The sequence below is a fragment of the Rhipicephalus sanguineus genome, chromosome 11 (assembly GCF_013339695.2).
Source record: "Rhipicephalus sanguineus isolate Rsan-2018 chromosome 11, BIME_Rsan_1.4, whole genome shotgun sequence".
In the NCBI taxonomy this organism is placed as follows: Eukaryota; Metazoa; Arthropoda; class Arachnida; order Ixodida; family Ixodidae; genus Rhipicephalus; species Rhipicephalus sanguineus.
This window is the reverse complement of record NC_051186.1, coordinates 136,189,138-136,210,613: the sequence shown is the minus strand read 5'-3', so window position 1 is coordinate 136,210,613 and position 21,476 is coordinate 136,189,138. Positions and strand designations below refer to the sequence as shown.

Genomic DNA, 21,476 nt, shown 5'->3' with positions numbered 1-21,476 from the left:
GTACTTACTTTGCTCAGAATGAGAGTTTTCATCTGAATTACACGCAGGTGACTGGCCACGTGATCCGCGTAGTGGCGGGGTCAATCTGAAAGGATACCTCCAATGCTCATGCCCGTCATCATGAAACATATTACATAACTTACCTGGAAGACATGTATGCATGGTGACTTTCATGGGCAGGAGCATGAAACCTATGTGTCATAAGATGAACGTAATTTTATTCCTATAGCAGTCATTTGTAAGAAATAAAGAACAAAACTTACTCTACTCTTGAGTGGAGCTCTGCAAAAGAGGGCTGCGGGTTTCTGCAGAGAACAAAAATGTTTTTATAAAGTCATTGCTACCAAATTATAGTTCACATACCCAATAGTCGCGGGCAGTGCTCACCACGGTATTGGACACCTTGAGGACTGTAATGAAGTAGAGCAGTCATTCATAACACAACTTCGAGCATGAAGCAAATTATGCAGTTTATGTACTGACCTTGGCAATGGTCCAGGAGGCAATGTATAGTTCCTACATGGCAAGTAAATTAACTTGTGAACAGTCCAGATTGTCAATGAAAATTATGCATCACATGAGTGGGTAACAACATATTTGCTGTGAGTATAGCTTTGAACATTACATGTCAAATGAAGGGGAATGATAACTGGTGCTTGTAGAAGCTCCAGACCACGGCCTGTGACACTGGTTCCTGCAGGTGGAGAATAGTGTCAACCTCAAATATTCACGTTTCAACATCATCTCATCAGCATACCCTTCAGGCCTAACCACTTCTACAGCAGGTCGAGAAAGTGTACCCTGGTGACTGTGTTTCAAATATAAAAGTTGGACATTCAATGGAGGCCCCGCCACGGTGGTCTAATGGTTATGGCGCTCGACTGCTGACCCGAAGGTCGCGGGATCGAATCCCGGCCGCGGCGGCTGCATTTTCGATGGAGGCGAAAATGTCTGAGGCCGTGTACTTAGATTTAGGTGCACGTTAAAGAACCCCAGGTGGTCAAAATTTTCGGAGCCCTCCACTACGGCGTCTCTCATAATCATATCGTGGTTTTGGGACGTTAAACCCCAGATATTATTATTACATTCAATAGAGGAATGAAAACTCTCCACATCATGCAATAAACATACCCCACTGGCCTAGCTTCGCCTGAGAAGAGCACACCATGGGGACTGCATTTTGAAGAAAAGGTGAATTATGGTACATAATACCAGAAAAGAAAAATTTCCAAAATATGTAACGAAGGTACCTCATAGGCCTGGAGACTTCCACGGTAGGTGGCAACAGTGTACCGTATTTGCTGCATTTAAAACAATATGAGCACTTCGTTACAGCATTCGGCGGAAAATTAGGAAAACTTACAAATGTTGATGGTGCTGCTCAGCCTGTTCAACACGTGGCTGATAGTCTCTGGACAGAAAAGCATAGATATGGATAGTCGCTATAAAATCCATGGCTACAACAGCATGACTTCACATAAGGACAAATTACAATGCGCTGAACCCGCCCTTCCTTTTCCTTGTTCTGTTGAAAGCCATGCTCTTGCAGCAATACAGATGCACAATAAGTAATATACCGTATTTACCCCTGTAATGCCCCCCCCCCCCCGAGTCGATCCCTCTCCCAGCTCGCTACCGTGCACCATTCTTTGCTTTCCTTTCTATGTACGCGGCACGTCCCTCCCTTTTCGTACTTGTTTTAGAAGTATTCGTGCACCACAGCACGATTCACAAACGGTGCGAGTGCAGAGAGATTGTAGCGCACAAGCACACAGCAAGCAAAGATCATGAAACTGTACACGCCAGCCAACAGTCGCCTCCTGCTAATTTATTTATTTATTTATTTATTTACCCTCAGGGTCCGAGGACATTACAGAGGGGAGTGGTTATATTGTCACGTGGTCGTGACGTCGACGAAGGCAGCAGTCGGGATTTTCAAGAGGAAACTGTTTCGCTGTCACTGTCACGAACGCTCACTTCCGTACTAATACAATCTTCGTCGCCACACTTCTTACACACGTTAGTCTCCGTAGTCGCCCGAAGTTCTGCTATTGTTCGCCTCTTCTGACGAGATGACAATTGCGTAAACTGCTTCTTTTTTCGTACTGGATTCATTTTCAACAAGAGCACGCTCGCCACACACTCAAGCAACACGTTATCTTCTGCCTCTTGGCGAGAAAAAGACAACTTTCCCGCCAAAAGAAACGTCTTAAAAAATGCGTTTTCTAAACGTTATCAAAAACGGTTATAATACGGATTTTCTGTGACGTTTTTAAAACGTCGAAATTGGTTTAGAATCGAACAAACGTCTTCAAATATACGTTGCAGACAAAATGGTCTTAACAAATGCGTTTTCTAGACGTTATCAAAAACAGATATAATACGGATTTTCTGTGACCAAATATACGTTCCAGACCAAAATGGTCTTAACAAATGCGTTTTCTAGACGTTATCAAAAACGGATATAATACTGATTTTCTGTGACGTTTTTAAAATGTCGAAATTGGTTTAGAATCCGTTTTATCCCTAAAAAAACGTTTTCTAGACCATATGTGCTACCTGGGAAGATGTAGGCAGAGAGAGACAGGAAAACGCGACTGCCGATTTCCCAGGGGTGCCATCTATGTAAAGCCAAGGCCAAAGAAGTGCGTTGCCTCTGCAGAGGGGGCCTTAAAGGTCCAATCACTTGGCCTTGGCTCAACCCCCAGGATCCCCTTTTAACCGGATACGGCAAAGCCACGCACGGCGAGGCGTGGGACGGGTTGAAACCCCCCGTTAGCTCGGGTCCGTGGTGTCGCTACACACCAAACGCCTGCTTCTGCAGACGTCCCGGAGAGGTTGCGCGGGATGCACCATATGCGATGTCCACGTATATGTTAAGAACTTCAGCTACCGCAAGGACCAAATCATGATCATGGGCGTTAGTCATCGGTACGGAGATCTTCCACTAGGCGTCAACGTGAGTACGTCCACATCAAGCGGTGCTATATCTGGCAAACAACAGTGACATTGTACAAGCGCTGATATACCAATGCACTATAAACGAAAAACTACTTCTGTGACGGCACGTTTCACTTTCGTGTTGTACCCACTCCTATGACAGAGGGATCAGCCATATATTTTTATTCCTGTTGTGTATCATTTTTACAACAGTTTTTTTTTGCAATAATCTTTTAAGTGCCACCACCAACGTCCTATGACGCAACTGCGAATCACGCGCCCTGGCCTCCGAGATTGCGCGCCGGCCTTCACAATCGCCGCGCTCCCCAGCAAAATAATGTAAGGCGCCTCGCGCGGCCGGCTACCGCGAGAGGGTGCGTTGAGTGAGGATTCCGTGGATTCCGGCGGCAGCGGAGACCGCGAGAGAACGCAGAGCGCACGGTATACCAGCGTGCAGGTTCGCACTTCCTCGCGTGCAAGGAAGGATCAGCGGCCGGATATTCTGAATGCACTGAGGCAAGTTGCTTTTTTCTGTTACGGGAGTTATTTTGGCCCGATGTACGGAGAGAAGCATTGCAAGTACTCGCTTTTAATGTCTCATACTCGCCGTGACCGTCCGTCCGTGCCCTGGCATGGTGCTCGCTGTGGCGTCTCCCCCTCACACTCTCTCAGCAATCCCGTGATGGCACAGCGGCCCATAGCAACAGTGGCGCGTCGCTCCTTCCAACGCGCGTTGCGCAACTGTTCATGTGTTTTCATTTCGCTATATCTCGAGACAAAGAATGTTACGCCGACGGGAAAATGCACAAACGAAGCAAGCACCTATACCTGCTTTTTGCGGTAGTACTTCGAGACGGGCTGCTTTCGTCGCCGGCCTTAAATTTAGCTTACAAAATGATGCAGGGCGAAGAGGCAGGGCGAGCGCGAGCCCCGAGAGTCATCGTGCCCAGCCCGATTCTCGTTCACTTTTTTTACCTCCTTCGCCAGCACCGCCATACCATGCAGCGCGAAAACTTCGTAGTGCATTTCCAGGACATGCGGATCTCTTGCAGAGGCATTGCACTTCTAAGTGTTCTGATATAGGAGGCGCATATCAACAGCAAAAAAAAAGCGCATTTGAGAACAAATAGGCCCCAGCATGCACTTTGCTTCTCGTACACATTGACCTGACATTTGCAAATCAGTGGGAGCCGACCGTGCCGCAAAGAATGCCCACGATCCCCGCACAGTGGTCTCCGGCTTTGTGTGCTCCGTTGACGTCTTCTCGTAGTCCGCTAAGTGCGCGTGCGTCATCCTGACCCTCACGTGGCAGCTGGCAAGCCCCCCGGCGGCTTCCTTTCAGAGGACTCTCGCCCTCTCGCCCTTTCTTCTTCTCCACTTTCTTTCAATCCCCTTCATTCCCCCCGTACACTAATGTTGAGGTGTCCTTCTCCGAGAGAGACATTTCCGGGGTGCACTTTTTCTTGTCTTTACCTAAATAATAATCACCCCCACCTCCCAATGAAGAAGCCCTCCTTTATTTAGAAAACAAACCGCTTCGAGTACCTGTGCATATTTTTACTGATTGCCTATTATTATTGACAACATTGGCTACAACTAAAATGGTGTTCCAAGCTGTCGCCGTGCGTGTCTACTAGAGACAGTGAAAATGCTTGTCGTCCTGCTACCCTACTAATTATATTCCAGACTTTACACTCATGTGTATATGAGATGACGCCTGACAAAAATTACTGTCAACTCTCCCTTCTAGCCTGTCGGCACATTCTCCTGCCTTGAGACTTTATGTTCTTAAAATTTGTAAGATTTTCTGCTGTCGGAGAGTCTCGAAGCAACCTCCGCGCATTCCGGCATTCATTGTTCCACCATGGGACACGTCGTTTGCCAGAGAGCTCACGTGTTTGTGTGATACATTTGGTGGCAGCATTAATCAAAAAAGCTGTAGCCTACAGCTGCATCTATGCTTAAAGCACACATGTCGGTCCAACTTAAGAGAGCCACTTTAAGAAACTCTTCCCAATCAGCTTTGTCAATGTGCCATTTGGGAACTTGTGGGGGACATTCATTCGCTGTTTGTGTGCTCAGAACTATACGAAAGTGGTCACTTCCGTGAGAATTATTAATGACTTTCCATTTAAGCAGAGGTAGAAGCGATGGAGATGTAATCCTGAGGTCTATGGACGAGCAGGTATTGTTAGCGAGGTTATAATATGTTGTCTCTTTTTCATTCAAGAGAGATGCGCCTGGAGAGAAAGGGCATTGTTCAATTAGAACACCTCGCGCATTGCAGCGAGAGTCACCCCAAAGTTTGCTATGTGCATTAAAGTCCCCAAGCACCAGATAAGGTTCCGGAAGTTCATCTATAAGGACTGGAATTCATGTTCATTCAGGGGGTGATGCGGAGGTATATAAAGAGAGCAAATGGTGACGAGTATGTGGAAAATAACTGCTCGAAGAGCCACTGCCTCAAGGGCCGTTTGGAGTGGTGTGTACATGCTAAATATTATAACTGTTGGGGTTTAACGTCCCAAAAGTGTGTTCATGCTATTCCTTGAATAAATACAACGGTAACGCCACCTCATGGCATCATCCCGGTCTTTCCGGAAGATACTGTAACTGCGTAGAAAGTTGGTGTGTGCTTTACAAACAGCACATTTGGTGAGTGTTTGCGTAAAAGTTCTTAGACATCATTGAGATTTTAAGGAGTACTCCGACGTTCCATTTGTTAAACTGTTTATTGGACGGCACTCGGCGACAATGCACTATGGCGACAGTCAAGGCAAAAGCACGGGCTCCGAGCGCGAGCAGCGTTTTGAAGAGGACGACCCACTAGGAGCCGCTGGAGAGCGCAGCCGTTAAACAGTGCCAATTGCTTCGCCACAATTACCCCGGGTACGAAAAGGGAGCCGTCCGGCGACCTAACAGCTCGTTACTATGAGTCGGTCATAGTAAGCCTTGAGGCGCTCCACGTTGACTATGTCGCGCCCTCGACGGCGCATGTCCGAAGCTGGTTCGATGGGTTCGATCAGGTAGTTGAGCGGGGATGTTCGCTTGACGACCCGGTAGGGGCCTTCGTATTTCGGCAGTAGTTTTCAAGAGAGGCCGGTTGCAGTGGTAGGGACCGAGAGCCATACGAGCGCTCCGGGGAGGAACGTGGACTCAGAAGTGGTGGTGCCACCGCGAAGGCTCTTCTGCCGCTCTCGTTCGTGCGTTGTAAAGGTCTTTGCAAGCTCGCGACACTCTTCAGCAAGCCTGGCTGTGTCAGAAATGGGCGCACAATCAGATGGATCCGGCTTGTAGGGTAGTCTCGTGTCAATGGTGTGCGACGGGTGCCTTCCGTACAACAGGAAGAAGGGTGAAAAACCAGTAGTGCTCTGAGGGGCGGTATTATAGGCGTAGATGACGAAGGGCAGAATGGTATCCCAATTTGTGTGATCGGCGGCGACGTACATTGAGAGCATGTCGCCGAGCGTGCGGTTAAAGCGTTCGGTTAGGCTATTCGTCTGCGGGTGGTAAGCAGTAGTTTTGCGGTGAACAGCAAGGCACTCTTTGAGAATGGTTTCGACGAGTTCCGACAAGAAGACACGGCCTCCATCGCTGAGAAGCTCCTGGGGTGGACCGTGACGCAGCATGAATCGGTGTAGCAGGAAGGAGGCAACAACGGTTGTAGACTTGGCAGCAGCGGGGGCAGCGAAGGCTTGTTCCTCACACGCCTGTTTCGACTATTGCAGTTGACAACTCATCGGCTGATCATCATCGACACGTCGTCACATGCTGTGCTGCCACGCATCGCTGACTGCGTCACACGTTTCGGGAGGCAAGCCCTGACGAAGCAAGAAAACTACCGCCATAAAGCAACACCAGGGGATACCTTCTTTAAAACCAGCTGCATCGGAGGCCTGCACTTCACTTGGCAGCAGCGGGGGCAGCGAAGGCTTGTTCCTCACACGCCTGTTTCGATTATTGCAGTTGACAACTCATCGGCTGATCATCATCGACACGTCGTCACATGCTGTGCTGCCACGCATCGCTGACTGCGTCACACGTTTCGGGAGGCAAGCCCTGACGAAGCAAGAAAACTGCCGCCATAAAGCAACACCAGGGGATACCTTCTTTAAAACCAGCTGCATCGGAGGCCTGCACTTCACTTGGCAGCAGCGGGGGCAGCGAAGGCTTGTTCCTCACACGCCTGTTTCGATTATTGCAGTTGACAACTCATCGGCTGATCATCATCGACACGTCGTCACATGCTGTGCTGCCACGCATCGCTGACTGCGTCACACGTTTCGGGAGGCAAGCCCTGACGAAGCAAGAAAACTACCGCCATAAAGCAACACCAGGGGATACCTTCTTTAAAACCAGCTGCATCGGAGGCCTGCACTTCACTTGGCAGCAGCGGGGGCAGCGAAGGCTTGTTCCTCACACGCCTGTTTCGATTATTGCAGGTTTGCATTCATTTTCTATATACTAAACAAAGATTGTTGTTTTTTGCTGCCTTTCTGCTGCCAAGGTGGTGATATATTTCTTGTGTGAAGTATTGCTGTAGTTATGAGCGAATTGACTAAGTTGCGAGAAGAAATGAGAAAGGAGATGATTGAATTTAAATCGTCAATTGAGAGAGAGCTAAGAAAGGAAATAAGAGACCTGAAAAACAGTGTGAGCTTTTTGAACGACGAAGTTGAGAAAATAAAGAAAGAGAATGCTGATCTTGTGGGGGATAACAAGTCACTCAGAAGCACTAATGAGCAGTTGAGAACCGAGTGCGAAGCTTTCAAGAAACAAATGTCTCAACAAGAGCAGCGGATAACTGCATCTGAGCAATACTCCCGCAAATGTAACCTTGAGATTAAGGGAATACCCAAACTTGCTGAGGAAGATCTTGGAAATACCCTTCACAGGATCGGCGGACTGTTGAATGTGTCTGTAACCAAAGATGATGTTGAAAAATGTCACCGTGTACCAGCAAAGAAGGCCAGTCCAATACCGAACATAATAGTGCAATTCCGCAGCCGTTCAAAACGTGATTTAGTGCTGCAGAAAGCAAAGAAGACGCGCATCTCGACGCAGGACCTCGGTCACGCCTCTAACACACCTGTGTTCATCAATGAACACTTATGCCCAGTCCTAAAGCAGCTTCTTGGAGCGGCAATAGCTAAAAAGAAAGCAGCGAACTGGAGGTTCGTGTGGACGAATGATGGGCGTATTCTTGCACGAAAAGATGAAGGCTCACATGTATTGCACATTCGCGACGCAAGCGATATTGAAAAGATTGCTTAAAAATGCTATCCTGAATTGCGGTGCAGCTTCTCTTTCACCATGGCGGTATCACCTTGTGACGTTAATAACCTTGTAGGAAATCGGTGTAGCGATAATCTGTGCTGCCTTCATCTAAACATTCGCTCAGCACGGAACAAGGAAGATGATCTATCTATTTTTCTTGATACGTTTTCTTTTCCCTTCGACGTAATAATGATTACGGAAACTTGGTATACTTCAGACGACGAGATTTACAAGCGAGATGGTTATAATACTTTCTTTCTCAACCGAACAAAGAAAAAAGGCGGTGGCCTCATGGTTCTAGTGAAAAACTGCATAGACGCTCAAATAATACCAAAATTTTCTTATGTCCATGCTGATATTGAGTGCCTAACTTTGACTTCACGTAATTACGTTTATGCTGTCATGTATAGACCACCCGATTCATCTTTCAATACTTTTATTAGTAGCCTTGAAGAATTATTAAATTATGTAAATGACAACAATTTAAAACTTATTCTTGGCGGTGACCTTAATATCAACATACTGGAGTCGTCTGCTGTCGCAATTACGTTTGTGTCTACGGTCGAGTCGAGTGGCTACGATATAGTAACGGAAACTCCCACACGTATCACACCTACCTCGGAAACGTTAATCGATCTATTTATTACGAACGTAAACAAAGATGACGTTGAGACTGGTGTAATATGTTGTGACATTAGCGACCACTTTGCACTCTACTTTGTTACGGAGAGTGCAATAAAAAAACCACAAGCACTGCCCGCTAGAACAGTTCAAAATATCACACTTCACACTTTAACAGCATTCAACACAAGCCTTTCCCAAACAGACTGGAGTGCGGTATACCTTTCAGAAACCGCAGATTTAGCCTATGAAACATTCATGATTATATTTAAAAAAGTCTATTTTAGACACTTTAAAGAAAAAGTTCTACAGAAATGCCGTAAAAGTCGCAAACCATGGATCAATCGCGAGTGTTTAAAAATGATCGAAAAGAAATCAAAGCTATTCAGAAGGTTTTTAAAAACTAAGGATACGTCAGACTTAAAAGCGTTTAAAGAATACCGCAATAAGGTGAATGCCTTCATCAAGAAAGAAAAAAGAAATTAAATCAACAATTCCATGCAGACAACTGCAAAGGGAGTGCAGAACTGTGGAGGAAACTTAACGTTTTGCTTCATAGGACACGGATTTCTCCTGGGGTTAATCAAATAAATATAGATGGTCGAGCGGTTACAGATTTAGAGCTTGCAGAAAGATTTAATGATTTTCTTATAAACGTTGTACAGCCGACGCAAACAGCACAGACAAATATAACTGACGCAATGACAATACAGACAAAGAACATATTTCTTGGACCAACCGATGATCAAGAAATAGTTTCAATTTTTTCCACGCTAAAACAGAGCAGGGCTCGTGACATAGACGGTATTCAGATTTCCCCGATCAAACATGCAATCGATATTATAGCTCCCGTGCTCTCTCACATTTATAACTTGTGTCTATCAACAGGCTGTTTCCCAAAACAAATGCAAACGTCCGTTGTCACCGTGCTATATAAGAAAGGAGACAAGAATGATCTTACGAACTATCGGCCAATTTCTCTATTACCCATATTTTCAAAGGGCTTGGAGAAAATTATTTTTAAAAGACTCATGAATTTTTGTATGAAGTTTCACATAATATCTCTATCTCAACATGGTTTTATGAAGGGCAGGTCGACGGAGACTGCTTTACTAGCTCAGAAAGAAATAATCCTTAAATCGTTTGAAAATAAAGAAATTTGCATTGGTGTTTTCATAGATTTTACTAAGGCCTTCGACCGTCTCTGTCACCTTACCTTATTTGAAAAGTTAAAAATGTATGGTATTCGCGGCATTCCACTTTCCCTCTTGAAATCTTATTTTAAGCACCGCATGCAATGTGTAAAAATTAACGATTCATTTTCCTCTCTCCAGGCAATAACCACAGGGGTTCCGCAAGGCAGCATTTTAGGACCGCTGCTTTTTAACCTATACATAAATGACATTGTCAAGATCAGTGATAAACCTAAATACATAATATACGCGGACGACACTAGCATTTTCTTTACAGGTAACGACATGACTGCCATGACCACACTTATAAACACTACGTTGGAAAGCTTAAACGCATGGAGTGAACGAAATTCATTACTCATTAATGCAACAAAAACAAAAGCTGTAGTTTTTCATTCGCGGAGACAGATTTTCTTAGGCAATAGATTACGTATAGGTAGCGCGGCTATTGAAATTGTAGAAACCGTTAAAACTTTAGGAGTGCTTTTTAATTGCACAATGTCGTGGGATCCTCAGATTAATAATCTAATTACCAACCTATCAAAATGTGTGGGCATACTTGCACAAATGCGTCATTTTCTTCCAGTTTCTGTTAAGCTAACACTTTATAACAGCTTGTTTTTGTCGCATCTAAATTATTGTCTTTTGGTATGGGGAAGTACGACAGCAACTAACATAAGTAAAATATACAGACTACAAAAAAAAGCGATCAGGTTTATAGCAAATGTCGACTACTATGCACACACTGACGAACTGTTTCAGCGCTACAATATTGTGCCAATTCACAAACTTTACGAGTATTCCCTAGCAATAAAATATAAGCAATCTCTTTTTCATAACAATCGTGCCTTCTTAGATATCTTTGTACTGGAAACACATGCTATTCCGTACCCTACTCGTCACCAACAACAGTGGAACCTTCCATTCTGTAGAACAAATTTTGGGCGACAAATGTTGTGTTTTACTGTTCCTTTGTTATTAAATAAATTACTACAGGCAAAAATAATCCTAGAAAATTGCAGCACACGTGACATTAGGGAAGTGCTTTTACCGTGAAAATCAAGAAAATGGTGGTTCAGGCATTACTCGAACTGTCTATATATATGTGTGTATATGTGTGTGTATATGTGTATATATATATATATATATATGTATATGTATATGCAATTTCTATGCATAGCATTGTTGTCATATATATAGTATTCTGTATTCCGTCACATTTTGCATTGTATTTCGGAATTTGTGCAGTAAGAAACTGCTTACGTATATTAGTCTCTGTACATAGCATTACTGTACGTGCATCTTTTCCACTTGTACTGAGCCAAACATTTCATGGTCTATGTTCATTGCCTATATGTTAATGGCCTATATTTCATGGTCTATATTCACCCATGTCCTCGTTGCTTGCCATGTATTAGGGAGGCTCGGGTTCTCCTCAAGTGACAAACGTCACTTTTCTCCCGAGCCTGCCCTCATCCTTGAGATGAAATAAAATTGAATTGAATTGAATTGAATTGAATCACGCGCTGTAGCCGCTGGGAGGGGAGCGGTTTCTGCGTATCGCGTTAGATGGTCAACGGCAACGATGACCCGACGGTTACCAGCCGACGTAAGAGGAAGTGGTCCATACAAATCGATGCCCACGCGCCCAAACGAGCGGTTAGGGCAAGGTAACGGTTGTAGACCGACTGGCGACACGTGCGTTGAAGGTTTTCGGCGTTGGCAATCGAGGCAGGAGCGGACGAACTTCTGCACGTAGCGGTACATCCATCGCCAGAAGTATCGTCGAATGCGGTGGTAAGTTTTGGATACCCCAGAGTGCGCGCATTGCGGATCAGAGTGGAAGGACTCGCATATTTCAGCACGCAGACTTCGGGGTATCACAAGTAGCCAATGGCGGCCGTCGGCGTTGTAATCGCGTCAGTGCAGTAGGTCGTCACGAATGGCGAAATGGTGGGCTTGACGACGCAACGCGCGAGTGGTTGGTGTTGCCGACGGATCAGTGAGCAAGTCTATCAGCGAGGCGATCCATTTATCCTTGCGCTGCTCGGTAGCGATGGTGTGAACATCGATAAAAGAAACAGCAATGTGAGATACTGAGCAGGAGGCATTGTCGTCAGGCAAGGGGGAGCACTAAAGGGCGTCGGCGTCAGCATGCTGGCGTCCGTTGCGGTACAGCACGCGGATGTCGTAGTCTTGCAGGCGAAGTGCCCAGCGGGCGAGACGGCCCGAGGGATCCTTCAATGACGACAGCCAGCATAGTGCGTAGTGATCGGTGACATCAAATGGGCGACAATACAAATAAGGTTGGAATTTTGTAAGGGCCCAGATGATCGCCAGGCACTCTTTTTCCGTGACGGTGTAATTGGTCCCGGCTCTAGTACGCGTACGACTTGCGTAGGCTACGGCATATTCGGGGAAGCCTGGTTTGCGTTGCGTAAAAACAGCGCCGAGGCCTACACCGCTGGCGTCCGTGTGTACCTCCGTTAGGGCCGTAGGGTCGTAGTGGCGTAGCATGGGAGGAGACGTTAACAAACGACGGAGCTTTGCGAACGCGTCGTCGCATTCGGACGACCACGAATGTAGGGGCCTGTTACTCCCAAGGAGCCCCGTCAGCGGCGATATGATGGTGGCAAAGTTGCGTATGAAACGTCAAAAATAGGAGCACAGTCCTACGAAACTGCGCAGTTCTTTGACGGACGTAGGTTTGGGACGCAGTCGGGGCCTAGGGATGACGGCAACATACGTAGCCGGCACGCCCGATTCGAAGGACGGAGTTGTAGCGGCGGCTTCGGCGTAACTAAACGGTGCAGCCGCAGGGATTTCCGGTGCGTCCTGGCGACAACTCGAGCGTAACTCTGTGGCGTTGGAGCCGGAGTTTGCTGGTGGTACTCAGGCATCACCTCCGCGATTTCCTGCTCAATCGCTCGGCGGAGGGGAGGAAGACGGGTCGTCGACGACTGTTGAACGTGCGGCGGGTGGGCGAAGGCCAGGAGAAAGAAGTGACGTGCGATTTCCACGCGCACGAATGCCTTCACTTCTGCCAGCAGCGTGGCCTGGTCAGGTATGGCCTGACCAAGCTCTGCGTCGCGTGATGGAGAGCGACGGGTCATCGAACGTTGCCGGCGGAGCTCCTCGTAGATCTGGCACAGTGTTATGACCTCGGACACGGTGGAAGGGTTTTAGCGAGCAACATGGTGAAGGCATCGTCGTCAATGCCCTTCATAATGTTCCGGATCTTATCAGACTCGGACATGGTGCCGTTGGCTTTCTTACACAAGTCCAGGACGTCTTCGATATAACTAACTGGTGAAAGATTCACCGGCCTGCTGAGCTCGTTCGCGTAAGCGGTGTTCTGCTTGCAGCTTACGAACTGCAGGGCGGCCAAAAACGTTGATGACGGCGGTCTCGAAATCCAACCAAGTCGCAAAATCGGACGCGTGGTTGTTGTACCACAAGCTTGCTACTCCCGCGAGGTAGAAGACCAAGTTGCTCAACTTGCCTGCTTCGTCCCATTTGTTGGGTACGCTCACGCGCTCGTAAATGGCGAGCAAGTCCTCCACGTCGGTGCCTTCGGCGCCAGTGAAGATAGGTAAATCGCGGATGCGTGGGACACCGGGACATGTGGTCGGTGTGGGAGGCGGCGTTTGCTGAGCGGCGTCTTGGGGCATGGTAGATGGCAGAGTACGGGAACGAAGCTCCAGGGGCATTGAATGGGAACACAGCACTCTCCACCAATTTGTTAAGCTGTTTATTGGACGGCACTCGGCGACAATGTACTATGACGACAGTCAAGGCAAAAGCACGGGCTCCGAGCGCGAGCAGCGTTTTGAAGAGGACGACCCACTAGGAGCCGCTGGAGAGCGCAACCGTTGATTATATGTGGTGTTTAATGGCGCAAGGGCCAATTGATGGCCAAAGAGCGCCAGTTCATGAGACACAGGATGCGAACAATGGTTGCGGTAAGCAGCTATATAGGGGTCTTAATATTGCTCGCGCTAAAGGGGGGTAAAACATATTTATATATTAAAATCATGAGAGTGACGTGAAGTATGTGTAGTGGAATGAATGACAAGTGGTCGCAAGAATAAAACTATGAAGATATGACATCAGCACGAATGCCTCGTCAATGCCCTTGAGTCCAAGGGCCGCGAGGCAAGTGCTGTCTTTAACGTATTCACCGCAGCAGCGACCTCTCTTTAGAGGCCGTGCTACGGATCACCTTGATATATGACATGAAAACTCTGTACATCGTTTAAAAAAAGCAGACAGTGACTGATATGTAAAAAGCGGGTCCCTACCGATGAACATTGAAGGATGAAGTGGAAATTGCTGTCGGTAGGGCAATGAAAAGTGCTTTTTCCTGATAGTATCGAGTTCTTTGCATTGAATGAGAATGTGCAGGACAGTGAGTGGCTGACCACATCTATCACACAAAGGTGGCTCGCCACCGGACAGAAGGTGTGTGTGTGTACTGTATGTGTGACCGATCCTAAGTCTGCAGAGTGTAACTTCTGTGTGGCGTGATTTTGATACTGGCGGCCTGAGCGCAACCGTTAAACAGTACCAATTGCTTCGCCACACATTGTATAATTTGTGCTTCCATATTGGAAGTAAAGTAGTGGTATATGTACGAAAGGAAGTGGCTGTTGTTTAAGCGACAAATTGGGGGTCAACATATCCCCCTGGGATAATAAACTGATCAGTCAATCATTCCGGAGCTGCGCAGTGTTTCTTCATTTCATTGTTACGCACACCCATGCGCCCTTTATTTTTCTCCTTTGTCCCCACGACCGCGCTATAAGCGTAGCCCTTCTTAGGACCCCCAGAGGGGCAAGGCATTATGCAGAGATAGATATCTCTCCCTCCTATTGTCCTCATGCACAATAGTGACGACGTTGACCCCGCTCCTAGCCTCTTCCTCCCAGCTGGCCGCTCCTGTTAAATGGAGACGCTATCGAGGGAAGCCAGCCGAATCATCGGCTCACGGGCCAACAAGAAAGGCAAACACCTGTCTCCACAGGGGATTTGTCAGCACGAAGGGTCCGCGCCACTGGCCGCCCAGGTTCCAACAGGGCCGCTAATTAAAAAAAACAGAAAAGGGCCCCCCTCCCCTCCTGACGTGGACGAACCCACCCAACCACTTTTTGCTTCGCTTACCAACTACAAGCAGCTCTCACGGCGCCGGAACAAGTGGTGACTCTATTTTCGATCACCCACCTGTGCCACGGAGTCTAGCACTCTGGACAAACCGCCGGTCTCTGTGTCTGCCCTTGCACTAGAAGGAAGTGATCCTTCACCTTTCCTCCCTTCAGGAGACTCGCGGCTCCAGCGAGTCTTCTGCAGAACAATCTGAACACGCCAGCTGTTCCGAGACGGTTGGCTTTGATTCCGGGTCGGAGGACAGTACATCATCTTGAACTACGGACTCCACCAGCACAGCTGACGCTCACGAGAATCGAGCGCGCTCCTCTGGACGTTTTAAATGTGAACATATTCGATAGAGATCTGTCTGTCTGGGTGAAAAATTCATACGACAAATAATAAGCTCTCCAGCCACTTTGCTAAAGTTAAACTTTAAAAGAACGGCGGGAAGAAGGACGAGGGAGAGGGGGACACCACCAAAGAAACTCGCTAGCTTCGGAGCCGGCCGAACAGTCACCCCTGAGGAAGGGACCGAATCGGTCCCGAAACGTCGGGTCAGTTTTATAGCTTTTAAACTTTAACTTTAGCAAGGTGGCTGGAGAGCTTATTATTTGTCGTATCCTCTGGACGTGTACTTGAAATACAGGGCACACAAACTGCCGAAACTGCAGCCGATATCAATGCCAATGCAACCGGCCGCCACCGTACGTTGCGGCGCGCCTTGTCTGCTGCTAGCGACCAGACTGACCCAGTGCGAGCCTCCTCCGCACCGCCCGCCATCGCTGCTTGCCGCCGACTGCCCACCGCGCATTTCACCCGCGCAGCACGTCACCCCCACGCCGACGGAGTCATAGAGTTTCCTAAAATTAACTAGAGGGAACACTGGCGCTGCGATCGTTCAGCCACCATGGGAATGATGGGTAGTACACGGATTTGCCTAGTCTTTGTACTTGCGGGCTTCGAACGCACTTGTGGCTTTGTTTATTGCTGTGTTTTGGTTTTCTTTCAGATAAAAGAATGGATCGTTGTGAACTTCGTGACCAGATTTGAATTGGTGAGCCTAAAAAAGTTAAGTGGTGCAGTGGAACTGTTGAACGTTTGCTGAACTTCATCTTGGTACAAAGCAGATGCCGGCGACGGCCAGCCAAACGGAGCCGAAAGTACAAAGTTTAGACAAATCCGTGTACTACCCATCATTCCCGTGCTGGCTGAAGCGCCATGCGTTGCAGCTCCCATAGACACTAGCGCCAGAGTTCCCTCTAGTAAGTATTGTAGGAAACTCTATGGACGGAGTGATCGCGGCGCGCCCTCCCTTCCTCGCCGCTGCGCAGGGCGAGGATCAGCGTGCGGAGTCGGTTCCGGGTACGATTACGGAATTTCTTTCGCAAACTGTTAGTGGTTTGAGGAAGAATGAGAAGCCTAATTTCTGCAGCCCAATAGGGAGCACGGCGCAGCGCCTTCGGGAGGCGGAGAATGGGAAGAAAGGGGACAGAAGTGTCAAAGATGTGGCTCGGATATCACAGCAGTGTCAGCAATCCGGTAGCAAGGGCAGGAGTAGGAAGGTCTCACGTTCAGCGATAGGCCGTGTTTCCCGTCTCCCCTAGGAACTCCGCCAGGCTCCGGAGCGCTGGTAGATGGGGAGGAGACGGGAAGAGGAAGTGCTTCACTGTGGAGGCAAGTAGGTCCTGTCTCCTGTAGGCTGTGGTGACCCTCGAGCGTTCCTGTACCAAACCAGGGCAGGCACAAAAGAGCTGCTCGACGGTCTCAGAGTCTCCGCAGAGGCTGCACGCCGGAAGGCTTAGCGGCCCTTGGCGTGGCGGCGGGCCGCCGTGCACACGCAGCCAGTCCGCAGTCGGAACAGGGCGGCCCATTCCATCCTGGTGAAGCCCGCCTCTGGGAGAAGCTTTGGTCCTCGCCCGTTCACAGCCTGGGTGAATGGGATGCCAGGCGGGTGAGCTGCCTTGGAAAGTGTCCGCCTCCTCGTTTTCAGCGATTCCCACATCGGAGGGCAGCCAGTGAAAGGAGACGGACGCCCCGGCATCGATGAGGGCCCGGAATTTGGCTGTCAGGAGGCTGGCCGTCAGCCCACCTCGTGGGTGGTTGGAGAGGTCGCACAGGACTGCAACCGGCTCGGCAGGGATGTCCGCGGCCAGCAGGTCTGCCGCCAGGTGGAGAACAGCCAGTTCCGCAGCCGTGGAGCTCGCCGGAAAGGGCACGCTGCACTGCCTGCTGCTGGCCCTGGACGGGATCACGCAAGCAGCTGCCGCGGTCCCGTCTGGCATGACCGATCCGTCTGTGAACATCTGCAGCCGCCCCTCCAGTTGCTCCTGAAATTTGCAGGTGGCTGCGTGCTGCAATGCGGGCGCAGGTGTTCGTTGCTTGGTTGCCCCCTCCAAGCAGAGGTGGACCTCTGGTGGCCGGTGGTGTGGAAGTGGGGAGGCAACCGGGACTGGCGGATCCGGGAATATCTGGTGGTACAGCAGGCAGAGGCCTCCCATTCGTGAGCCGGGCTGACTGCGTAGGCGCTCCAGGAGGGCCCTGCCACCGGTGGCGCGGTGAAGGCGGTTGATGTGTCCCAACGCACGCTGGAGCATGCGTAGCGTCAGGGGCCACTCTCCCGCCTCCGCAAGAGTCGCTGCCACCGGAGAGTACTTGGGGAGCAGGATAGCCCTCACCGGTCAACTGTGGAGTCCCTCCAGCAGTCGTCTCCTGGCCGGTGTCAGGGCCACCAGCGGGAAGGCGTACAGCAGGACCGAGGACGCCGCAGCCTGGCTGAATCGCAGTGCCCACTTGATAGAGCCCACTTGCCACGGCCACGCTGGCGAAGCTTGCTGATGGCGCCCTGGACGCGCCGCACATTGGTGGCAGCAGCCTTGGCAGCTGGGATCCATGTGAGCCGGTGGTCGATGGTGAGCCCCAGGTACATCACCATCAACCTCCATGGCAGGCTGCGGTTGCCAACCCTCAGCCTTCTCACGTGGGTCCGTGCTGCTGCCAGCTGGTGGTACAGCAGGGCCTGCGTCTCGGTGGCAGAGACCTTGAGCCCGATGCCTCCGAGGTAGGTGATCACTGAGTCTAGGGCCGCCTACTATGATCTCCTGATGGCTGGAATGGGCTGCCGTGGTCCCCGGACTGAGAGTGCCACGTCCTCAGCGTAGACGGAGCAGCGGGTCGCGAGCCTGGTGTCTGTAGAGAGGGAAGCTGGAAGTCCCGCGAGCGCCACGTTGAACAGAAAAGGGCTCAGCACCGAACCCTCTGGGAGACCAGCAGTGCTGTCCCTTGGTTGGCTGGTCTCCCTTTCAACACGGACGCGGAAGATCCTCCCGCACAGAAAGGCGGTCACGAAGCCCGGGAGGCTCCCGGTGATGCCAAGCCGGTCCAGGGCCCCCTCGACGACCACGTGTGGGAGTCCGTCTAAGGCGCTCTCCACGTCCAGCAGCAGCAGCATGGCCCCGTCCCCGCAACGTCTGGCGTCCTCGAGGTTAGCGACGGCGTCAGACATGGAGTCTACTGTGCACCGGTGCCGCCTGAAGCCCGTCTTCTACTCCGGGAAGAAGCCCAGATGGTCGGCAGTCCACTCGAGTCTCTCCAGCGTCATCTTCTCCATCACCTTGCATGTTGCAGACGTTAGAGACTAGCCTGTACGAGGAGAGAGCCGTGGCTTTTTTCAGGGGCTTCAGGATGGGTGCCACCACCGCAGTTCCCCACGACTCCGGTGCTCCAGACGTCGTGTTAGTACTCCAGGTGTCGTTGACGGCCAGCTCCAACCGGGTTGCGGAGCACCTGGAAGGTGATGCCGTCGTCCCCTGGAGCACTTCGTCGCTTTGATCCCTCGAGGGCTACCACCAGCTCGTGCACCCCGATGGGCTCTGCACAGTTCCTGCACCTGCGCGGACACTCATCCAGGATGATGGCAAGAGGCAGGGCACGGGAGGGCAGGAGGCAGCTGGGCTATGTCCCTGGTAGCAAACTGGTCGGCCAGCTGTCCAGCCAGGTCCGCAGCCTCGATGGAGAGGTGTACAGCCAGGGGCAGCACCTGGTTGCAGGCCCGGGGCACCATCAGCAGGCACTTCGGCAGGCGCCAGGCCCTGGTCCCGTCGTGCGAGCGGTCGATAGAGACGTAGACGCTCACCCAGCCCTGGTTCCTGCGCCTGCGTGCATGGCGTATACAGACGGCATCGACCCTCCGGAACACTGTCCGGGGGGTCGGAACACTACGGTTGGGCCTGGCTCAGGGCCTGTCGTTCTGCATACCACCGCGCGGCCCTCAAGGCCAGGTGCTGGATGTGCGAGACACGCTGCCCCTGCTGAACCTTTGCGATGACAGTTGCCGCCACTGCGCTGTCAGCCACCAGTTGCAGGAGGACCCTGGCACCCGTGTCCTTCCTGAACAGCCGCCGGTAGACCCGCCAATCTACGACGCGGTACTCCCGGTACCGAGGGGCCTTGCCTCGGAGAGGCGACAGCAAGATAGGCAGGTTGTCCGATCCCCAGGTGTCCGGGAGTAGCGACCAGGCACACCGGCATCCCTCCGTGGCTACACTGAGGTCGATGGCTGTCATGGAAAGCCTGGCCCCCGCGACGGAGGAAGGTGACGGCCCCAGTATTTAGGATCACCAGACCCAGCTGATGTAGGACATCCTGGACCTCCCTGCCTCGTGGATTGATCCAGCGGCCGCCCCAAGCTGGGTGGTGAGCGTTGATGTCCCCGCACACCAGGAACTCCTTCCCCAGGCGATGCGCAAGCTGCCGGAGCCATCTGGTGTCCACAGTGGTGTCACCCCCCTCGAGGCGTATGCGGACAGCACAGCACTCGAAGGGACCACCGACCAGGTCAGCCACTGGTACCTCAGCTTACAGGAGCTCCCGCTTTACGTAGACAGCGCACCGGGCAGGTCCTTGCTGGTGGCTGTCGTCCAGGCAGGGGGCAGCATTGCAGGCCGCCAGGGTGCAGCCAGTCCGGCTGCTGTATCCACGTAGCCTGGCAGGCGAAGGTCCTCTGCCCGGGCGTACACCTCCTGCCGTGCAAGCACGTCGTAATCGCTCTGTAGGAGGTGTTGAGACAGGTAGTTTCTCCGCCGCCCGAGCCAGCTGACGTTCTACTTGAGAACGCTCGGGCGGCGGCATCGACTCGTCCCGGGTGGAGGACTAGCCATGGTTGTTTGTGGACTGCTGCCATGCCACTGCCTGCAGGCAGATGGCTCAGAGTGGGTGATGACCTGGTAGCATTTCGCTGGCTACCGTCATTGTGTGCAGAGCAGATGCTATCAGCTGGTCCATTCCACGCTGGGCCAGGTGGGGGGCAGCAGGCTGGGCTTCTGGGACAGCAGCAGCAGACAGAGCAACAGGAGCGGTGGTAGTGGCAGGCTGGGGCTTGGAGGCAGCAGCAGTGCGGGCCACAGGTGCAGCAGGGGGGCAGGGCCTTGCCAGCAGGGGGTGGCTGGGGCGTGTGCGTCGTGCTGGCCTTGCAAGAAGAGAGTGGCCCTTCACCGCACTGGCATACGTGCGGGCCTCCCTGTTCTCCTCCCTTACTACCGCAGCAACTGCTCGTCTGGAGAGGGATGTTGTTGAGGTGGCCATGATGGTAGCAACCCGCCTCTGCTCTTAGCAGTGGGGGGGGGCCACCGCAGTTGACGCACCGGAGTCAGTGGCAGTCCGTGTCCCCTGGATGGTTACGGTCACAGCGGATGCAGCTACCAGGCCAGCTGCATGTCTCTTTTACATGGCAATACCTGCCACACTGCTTGGATTGTAGGGGGCAGGGCCTGCCTGGCCGCACAGGAATACGCACCCTTAACAGCATCACCTGCTCCGGGGGAACTGGCCCTCGAAGCGTAGGGTGACTGTGCGGCCCTCCCTGGCAGCCGAGAGGACTGGTACAGTAGACTGGAGGCCGGGCAGCAGGATGTCATCAGCATGGTCCCCGTCCACTACATGGAGGAACCCCGCGCTGCTCAGGCGATCGGCGGCCTCCTTGCCGGGATGCCCCTCAGCTCTGTGAGGGCCAGGAGGCTTTCCAGGCACTCCCTGGTTTTCACATCCACCGCCACTATATTACGCCGGTGGTTAACCCGGATAGAAGCGATATCCGGGCGCGGTGAGAGTGCCTGGGCAAGGGTGAGGCGTGGCATGCCACAGAAGGAGCCACCCAGGCGGTAGGGGGGCTAGTCTCTTCGCCCTGCTCTTCCTCAGTCACCTCCATGGTGGTACGTGTGCCCGGCTCCACGACAACCTCATCAGCAGGCACAGCATCTGGGCTGGAGGCAGCAGCGGGTGACACGGTAATTGCACCTCGTTGTG

The 21,476-nt window shown here is 51.2% G+C and overlaps 1 long non-coding RNA gene across 1 annotated transcript; it reads right to left on the bottom strand.

Moving 5' to 3' along the window:
• Window positions 1-637: 637 nt before the first annotated feature.
• Window positions 638-1,414, bottom strand: LOC125760353 (uncharacterized). Its single transcript, XR_007417913.1, has 5 exons — window positions 1,364-1,414; window positions 1,251-1,301; window positions 1,132-1,173; window positions 758-808; window positions 638-694 (listed from the first exon to the last, which is right to left on the bottom strand). It is a non-coding gene; the product is annotated as an uncharacterized LOC125760353 (long non-coding RNA).
• Between the last annotated feature and the right edge of the window lie 20,062 nt (window positions 1,415-21,476).